Raw genomic sequence first — 9,520 nt, forward strand, 5'->3', positions numbered from 1 at the left:
ACACCATCCACACACACAGCACTCAGGAAATTAAGGATGACAGGAAAGAAGAGAGGGATGAATTACAGATTTTGGCAAATTCATGATTATTGAAAAATCAATTCACATAGAGTCATAGAGACATAGAGCACGGAAACAGTCCCTTCAGTTCAACTTGTCCATGTCAATATTTCAAAACTGGTCCAACCAATGTCCTGTACAGCCACAACATGACATGCAACTCCTGTACTCAATTCACAGGCCTTAAGGCAAGCATACCAAACACCTTCTTCACTGCCCTGTTGACCTGTGAATCTACTTTCAAGAAACTATGAACCTGTACCCAAAACTCCCCAGGACCTTACCATTAAGTGTATAAGTCCTGCCCTGATTTGCTTTCCCAAAATGCAGCACCTCACATTTATCTAAATTACACTCCATCTGCCACTCCTTGGCCCAACTGATCAAACTCCCGCTGTAACCTTCTTGACTGACTGCTACATCACCAAACTTACTAACCTTACCTCCTCGATTCACATCCAAATAATTTATATAAATCATAAAAAGCACCGATTTTTCAGCACACCGCAGGTCATTGGTTAGGCCACTGTTGGAATATTGCATGCAATTCTGGTCTCCTTTCTATCGGAAAGATGTTGTGAAACTTGAAACGGTTCAGAAAAGATTTACAAGGATGTTGCCAGGGTTGGAGGATCTGAGCTACAGGGAGAGGTTGGACAGGCTGGGGCTGTTTTCCCTGGACAGTCGGAGGCTGAGGGGTGACCTTATAGAGGTTTACAAAATTATGAGGGGCGTGAATAGGGTAAATAGGCAAAGTCTTTTCCCTGGGGTGGGGGTGTCCAGAACTAGAGGGCATAGGTTTAGGGTGAGAGGGGAAATACATAAAAGAGACCCAAGGGGCAACTTTTTCACACAGAGGGTGGTACGTGTATGGAATGAGCTACCAGAGGATGTGGTGGAGGCTGGTACAATTACAACATTTAAGAGGCGTTTGGATGGGTATATGAATAGGAAGGGTTTGGAGGGATATGGGCCGGATGCTGGCAGGTGGGACTAGATTGGGTTGGGATATCTGGTCGGCATGGACGGGTTGGACCGAAGGGTCTGTTTCCGTGCTGTACATCTCTATGACTCCACTGGTCACAGGCCTCCAGTCTGAAAAACAACCTTCCACCATCACCCTCTGTCTTCTTCCTTCGAACCAGTTATGTATCCTAATGGCTAGTTTCCCTACATTCATAGTGATCTAACCTTGTTAACCAGCCTAACATACTGAACTTTATCAAAACCTTACTGAGGTCCACATAACCATATCCACCACTCTGCCCTCACCAAGCCTCTTTGTCATTTTCTCAAAAAAACTTAAGTGAGAGATGATTTCCCATGTGTTAAGCTATGTTGACTATCCCGAATCAGTCCCTGCATTTCCGAATGCATGTTGCTCAGAATCCCATCCAACAACACCACCGATGTCAGACTCATCAGAACAATACAGCGCAGAACAGGCCCTTCAACCCTCGATGTTGCGCCAACCTGTGAACTAATCTAAGCCCATTCCCCTACACTATCCCATCACTATCCATGTGCTTATCCAAGGATTGTTTAAATCTCCCTAATGCGGCTGAGTTGACTACATTAGCAGGGAGGGCATTCCACACCCTTACCACTCCCTGTGTAAAGAACCTGCCTCTGACATCTGTCTTAAATCTATCACCCCTCAATTTGTAGTTATGCCCTCTTGTACAAGCTAACGTCATCATCCTAGGAAAAAGACTTTCACTGTCTACCCTATCTAATCCTCTGATCATCTTGGATGTCTCTATCAAATCCCCACTTAGCCTCCTTCTTTCCAATGAGAACAGACCCAAGTCTTTCAGCCTTTCATCATAAGACCTTCCCTCCAGACCAGGCAACGTCCTGGTAAATCTCCTCTGCACCTTTTCCAATGCTTCCACATCCTTCCTGTAACGGAGCGATCAGAACTGCACACAATATTCCAAGTGTGGCCACTCCAGCGTTTTGTACAGTTGCAGCATCACATCACGGCTCCGGAACTCAATCCCTCTACCAATGAAACCTAACACACCATGTGCCTTCTTAAAGCACTATCAACCTGGGTGGCAACTTTCAGGGATCTATGTACATGGACACCATGATCCCTCTACACATCCACACTACCAAGAATCTTTCCATTAACCCAGTACTCTGCCTTCTTGTTATTCTTCCCAAAGTGCACCACCTCACATTTAGCTACATTGAACTCCATTTGCCACCTCTCAGCCCAATTCTGCAGTTTATCCAAGTCCCCCTGCAACATTCTTCCACACTGTCCACTACTCCACAGACTTTAGTATCATCTGCAAATTTACTAATCCATCCACCTATTCCTGTATCCAAATCATTTATAAAAATGACAAACAGCAGTGGTCCCAAAACAGATCCTTGTGGCACACCACTAGTAACTGGACTCTAGGCTGAATATCTTCCATCTACCACCACAGAAAGCCAGTTTCTAATCCAAACTGCTAAATCACCCTCAATCCCATGCCTCTGCACTTTCAGCCTACCGTGTGGAACCTTACTGAAGTCCATGTACACCACGTCACCTGCCTACCCTCATCCAAATACTTGTTCACCTTCTCAAAAAACTCACTGACGTTTGTGAGACATGACCTGCCCTTGATGAAACCAGGTTGACTATTTGTAATCAAATTGTTGCTTGCTAGATTATTATAAATCCTATGTCTTATAATCCTTGCCAAAACGTTTCTGACAACAGAAGTAAGGCTCACTGGTCTAAAATTACCTGGGTCATCTTTACTGCCCTTCTTGAACCAGGACACATTTGCAATCCTCCAGTCCTCTGGTACTAAACCTGTAGACAATGACGACTCAAAGATCAAGGCCAAAGGCTCCGCCAACTCCTCCCTAGCTTCCCAGAGAATACTTGGATAAATCCCATCTGGTCTAGGGGACTTGTCTACTTTCACTACTTCTAGAATTGCTAACACCTCTTCCTTCCTAACCTCAATCCTTTCTAGTCTAATATTCTGTATCTCATTCTTCTCCTCTACAATATTCTCCTTTTCCTGAGTGAAAACCAATGAGAAATATTCATTTAGCACCTCTCCGATCTCCACAGGGTCGACACACAACCTCCCACTTCTGTCTTTGACTGCCCCTATTCCTACCTTAGTCATCCTTTTATTCCTCACATACCTGTAGAAAGCTTTAGGGTTCTTCTTTATTCTGTTTGCTTAAAAACCACTCATGCCCTCTCTTTGCTGTTATTAACTCTCTCTTTAAATCCTTCCTAGCTGATCTGTAACTTTCCATCGCCTCATCTGAACCATCTTGTCTCACCGTCACATAAGCCTCCTTCTTCCGCTTAACAAGAGATGTAATTTCTGTTGTAAACCATGGTTCCCTTTCCTTATCACTTCCTCCCAGTCTGACAGGGACATATCTATCAAGGACACACAATATCTGTTCCTTAAACCAGCTCCACATTTCGATTGTCCCCAACCTCTGCATTTTGTTACCCCGTTCTATGCCTCCTAATTCTTGCCTAATCACATTATAATTGACCTCCCCCATCTATAACTCTTGCCCTGTGGCATGTACCTATCCCTTTCCATCACTAAACTAAACGTAACTGAATTATGGTCACTCTCTCCAAAGTGCTCACCTACCGCTAAATCAAACACCTGGCCTGGTTCATTACCAGGAACCAGATCCAGTGTGGCCTCCCCTATTGTCGGCCCTTCGACATACTGTGTCAGGAAACCCTCCTGTACACATTGGACAAACACTAATCCATCTGCTGTACTGCAGTTATCGCATTTCCAGTCAATGTTGGGGAAGTTGAAGCTCCCATAATGATCACCCTGTTCCTTTCACACCTGCCCAGAATCGTTTTGCCTATCCTCTCCTCGACATCCCTGGAACTCTGCGGAGGCCTGTAAAAAGCTCCCAGCAGTGTGACCTCTCCTCTCCTGTCTCTAACCTCAGCCCATATTACCTCAGTGGGCGAGTCCTCGTCAAAAGTTCTTTCAGCCACTGTCAAACTGTCCTTGACTAACAAGGCCACACCATCCCCTCTTTTACCCCCTTGCCTGTTCTTAATGAAAGATCTAAACCCTGGAACCTGCAACATCCATTTCTCACCCTGCTCTATCCATGTCTCTGAAATAGCCACAACATCGAAGTCCCAGGTACCTATCCATGCTGCAAGCTCACCTACATTATTTCGGATACTCGTGGTGTTGAAATAAACACACTTCAAACCAGCTTGCTGTCTGCCAGCACATTCCTGTGACCCTGAAATCCTGTCCATGTGTTCCCTACTCTCATCCTCCTGTGCACTGGAACTACAGCTCAGGTTCCCATCCCCCTGCTGAGCTAATTTAAGCCCACCTGAATAGCACTAGCAAATTTCCCAACCAGGATATTAGTACCCCTCTAGTTCAAGTGAAGACCACCTTGTTTGTAGAGGTCCCACCTTCCCCAGTCTGAGCCCCAATTATCCAAATACCTGAAACCCTCCCTCCTGCACAATCCCTGCAGCCATGTGTTCAGCTAATATCTCTCCCTAATCTTTGCCTCGCTATCACGTGGCACGGTCTACAAACCAGAGATAACAACTCTGCTTGTTCTAGCTCTCAGCTTCTACCCTAGCTCGCTGAAATCCTGCCGTACAGCCCTATCCCTCTTTCTACCTGTGTCATTGGTACCTACATGGACCACGACTTGGGGCTGGTCACCCTCTCCCTTCAGGACCGCAAAGATACGAGCCGAGTATTCACAGATTCACAGACCCTGGCACCTGGGAGGCAACACACCAACCGTGAGTCTCTTTCAATGCTAACAAACCTTCTTTCTGACCCTCTAACTATTGAGTCCACAATGACTAATCCTCTCCTCCTTTCCCTCCTTCTCTTCTGTGCAGCAGGGACAGGCTCTACACCCCACTGCATACCCCTGGTAAGTTGGCCCCAACAGTATCCAAAACGGTATACATGTTTATCAGGGGAACGCCCACAGGGGATCCCTCCACTGACTGTTTACTCCCCCTTTGAACAGTCACCCAGCCTTCTTCGTGCCTAGGAGTAACTACTTCCCTGTAACTCTTATCTATCACAGCCTCTGCCTCCTGAATGATCCGAAGTTCGTCCAGCTCCCGCTCCAGTTCCCTAACACGGTCTTGGAGGAGCGAGAGTTGGGAGCACTCCTTGCAGATAGGGTCATAGAGTCCTAGAGATGTACAGCATGGAAACAGACCCTTTGGTCCAACCCGTCCATGCCGACCAGATATCCCAACCCAATCTAGTCCCACCTGCCAGCACACAGCCCATATCCCTCCAAACCCTTCCTATTCATATACCCATCCAAATGCCTCTTAAATGTTGCAATTGCACCAGCCTCCACCACTTCCTCTGGCAGCTCATTCCATACACGTACCACGCTCTGTGTGAAAACGTTGCCCCTTAGGTCCCTTTTATATCTTTCCCCTCTCTCCCTAAACCTATGCCCTCTAATTTTGGACTCCCCCACCCCAAGGAAAAGACTTTGCCTATTTATCCTATCCATGCCCCTCATAATTTTGTAAACCTCACACAGGCCTCCAGTCCGAAAAACAACCCTCCCCCACCACCCTCTGTCTTCTACCTTTGAGCTAGTTCTGTATCCAAATGGTTAGTTCTCCCTGAGATCTAACCTTGCTAACCAATCTCCCATGGGGAACCTTGTCGAATGCCTTACTGAAGTCCATATAGATCACATCTAACGTCCTGCCCTCATCAATCCTCTTTGTTACTTCTTCAAAAAATGTATTTGGATGAGACACTAATGGCGTCCCTCACCTCAAACATCATGCAGGAGGAACATTCTTCTCCCTGCACCGCCATTCCCGCTCGTCCCATTATCAGGAAGTAAAGAAGAAGAGAAGCTTCCCTGGTGTGTCCCTGGTGTGTAAGTTAGAGGAGGTGGATGGGTGGGAGGACCTACAAAGGTCGGGTCTCGGGTTTAGAAAACACTCACTTGCATAGCTGAGGGGGAATAAAAAACTCTCCTTTCCCAGAAACTCTACTCTCTGATGTCAAACACTCAAGCTCAAATCCGTGTCTCACTGCTCCCGACAGACCACGGTCCAAGCTCCTGCCTGGCTGTTTTGTAGCACCGTTCCTAAACAGTGGCACCACATTAGCCAACCTCCAGTCTTCCAGCACCTCACCTGTGGCTATTGATAATACAAATCTCTGAGCAAGGGGCACAGCAAACATTTCCCTCGCTTCCCAGAGTTTGAGGATACACCTGATCAGGTCCCGGGGATTTATCCACCTTCATACATTTTAAGGCATGCAGCACCTTCTCCTCTGTAATGTGGACACCTTTCACCATATCATTATTTATTGCCCCCAGTTCTCGAGCTTCCATGTCCTTCCCCTCAGTCAACACTGATGCAAAATACTCGTTTAGTATCTCACCAATCTCTTGCGGTTCCACACATAGACGGCCTCAGTGATCGCTAAGGGTCCCTATTCTCTCCCTAGTTACCCTTTTGTCCTTAATGTATTTGTAAAATCCCTCTGGATTCTCCTTCGTCCTATTTGTCAAAGCTATCTCATGTCCCCTATTCCCCCCTCCTAACTTCCCTCTTAAGTATACACCTACTGCCTTATACTCTGCTTCGGATTCACTCGATCTCTGCTGTCTGTATCTGACATAAACTTTCTTCTTTTTCTTAACTAGAACCTCAATTTCTCTAGTCATTCAGCCTTATCCTTCACCCTAACAGGAATATACTGTCTCTGCACTCTTGCTGTCGTATTTTTGAAGGCGTCCCAGGGCATTAGTGACTGAGATGTAGCTTTTCCATAGATCTGACAGTTTCATAGTCACCATTATGTAGAGTAACAGTTTCTTCAAGATTTATTGAATCAAATGTATTGAAATTACTCAGCCTCAGTGGTTGGATCCAATGTCCTCAACAGGTCCCAGGGAGTGTTACTGAACAAAGAGACCTTGGAGTGCAGGTTCACAGTTCCTTGAAAGTAGAGTTGCAGGTAGATAGGATAGTGAAGGTGGTGTATGGTATGCTTTCCTTTATTGGTCAGAGGATTGAGTACAGGAGTAGGGAGGTCATGTTGCGGCTGTACAGGACATTGGTTAGGCCACTGTTAGAATATTGCGTGCAATTCTGGTCTCCTTCCTATCGGAAAGATGTTGCAAAATTTGAAACGGTTCAGAAAAGATTTACAAGGATGGTGCCAGGGTTGGAGGATTTGAGCTATAGGGAGAGGCTGAATAGGCTGGGGCTGTTTTCCCTGGAGCGTCGGAGGCTGAGGGGTGACCTTATAGAGGTTTATAAAATCATGAGGGGCATGGATAGGATAAATAGACAAAGTCTTTTCCCTGTGGGGGAGTCCAGAACTAGAGGGCATAGGTTTAGGGTGAGAGGGTATAGATATAAAAGAGACCTAAGAAACAACTTTTTCACACAGAGGGTGGTACGTGTATGGAATGAGCTGCCAGAGGAAGTGGTGGAGGCTGGTACAATTGCAACATTCAAGAGGCATCTGGATGGGTATATGAATAGGAAGGGTTTGGAGGGATATGAGCCATGTGCTGGCAGGTGGGACTAGATTGGGTTGGGCTATCTGGACGGGTTGGACCGAAGGGTCTGTTTCCGTGCTTTACATCCCTATGATTCTAATTATCATGCTGTAACTAAAGTACAAGAAATTCCTTCACCATCACTGCAGCTACATTGAGATCAGTAAGAATCAACATTTAAACCTTTCAGATTTGATTACGTCTATGACCCATGCAACAACATTGATGAGTGGAAACATTAGCTATTGTACACCCCGATCCTGCAGTAACAGCAATTGAAATAAGTAGCTGCAGCAAATTGTAACCCAGAGCAACTTCCAAACCCATGGCTCCTACCAACTAGGAGGTCTAGGGCAGCAGATACATTGGGACACTCTTGCAAGTTTCCATCCAAGGCACTTACCATCCTGACTTGGAAATATATGACACATCCCTTCAGGTGTCACTGGGTCAAAACCTTGGAATCCCCTCTTTAATGGCCTTGTGGGTCAACCCACAGCACATGGACTGCAGCGGTTCAGGAAGACAGCCCATCACCACCTTCTCAAAGGCAACTGTGGACAGGCAATAAATCTTGCCCAATATTGAAACAGTCTTTCATCCCCTTCCCCAAACCGTGCTTTCACCACTGTTACGATGTGCTTCTATGTTTTTTCTTTAGTTTTGAGGATTTTATGTTAAAGAGACTGTTGGCCGTGGTCCTGGACTGTTCTATATTCTATATTCTGTGAGTCACACTGCAAGCTATATCCAGCTGCCTGGGGCTGCTGGCTCTCAGGGGGTGCTCGCTTGGACAGTATTTGGATTCCTTTAGAGTTTCAGACAGGTGTGAGAAAGGAGTTTCCCACTTTATTCCGTTGCCTCCTGTTTCTGAGGAACTGTTATTGTGATTCCAGTGTCAGAAACAGATCCCTGATGCTGCTGTTATATTAAAAAGCAATTGGAAAACTTTGTGATGATAATTTGTGAAAGATTATACCTGTAAAGAAACCAGAGAGAATTGCAAATGCCACATGACAAATCATGCACCATAAAGTAAAACCCAAATCCTTCCAGAATATTTCCTAGTTTTTTCTTTTTTCCCTGCAAGACTTAACAATTATTGGCCAGATAAGTGTATTTTTCTAAAGTGAAATGCTGCAGAGGAAACCAATGTTTTTCCTTAGAGAAAGAGAGAATGTGTCTGCGTGTGCATGTGTGTGTGTCTGTGTGAATGCATGTGTGTGCGTGCTGTGTGTGTCTGTGTGAATGCATGTGCGTGCGTGCTCTGTGTGTCTGTGTGAATGCATGTGTCTGCGTGTGCATGTGTGTTTGTCTGTGTGAATGCATGTGTGTGCGTGCTGTGTGTGTATGCATGTGCGTGTGTGTATGCATGTATGTCCGTGCATGCGCATGTGCGTGTGTGTGGGCGCGCACTAGTGTGTGTGTGTATCTGAGCATGCACGTGATCTGAACATGCGTGCATGTGTGTGCGCGTGTGTGTATGTATCTGAGCATGTGTGTGATCTGAGCGTGTGTGCGTGCGATGAGTGTGCGCGATTGTCTGTTCTATATGTGTATCTGTGTTGAACAGACAAAGCCGCACAAGCTGAAATGCAGCAACAAGTGGAATTCCAATCGTTCTGAAAGGCAAAATGATTTTAAACTGCACAACATTAAATGAGTCACACATCTCCGTCTGTGCATGACTGAGCTTTAAGGATGCTGCTTGTCTCTGAGTTTATCTAGGTTGATGCTGGATGCATTAACTGAGCTGAGTGTCAGTGTATTTTTTGTTCAGTCATTTTGAGGGCAGTATTGCTTTATGCTAATGATGCTGTCTGTGTCCCACTGCAGGTCTATGCTCTGCAGACGGTGCCAGTCTGTTAATACCCAGTTAGGCTATGGAAGATGGGGGCCGCAAAGA

This window comes from Hemiscyllium ocellatum, chromosome 32, assembly GCF_020745735.1.
Source record: "Hemiscyllium ocellatum isolate sHemOce1 chromosome 32, sHemOce1.pat.X.cur, whole genome shotgun sequence".
Classification (NCBI taxonomy): domain Eukaryota; kingdom Metazoa; phylum Chordata; class Chondrichthyes; order Orectolobiformes; family Hemiscylliidae; genus Hemiscyllium; species Hemiscyllium ocellatum.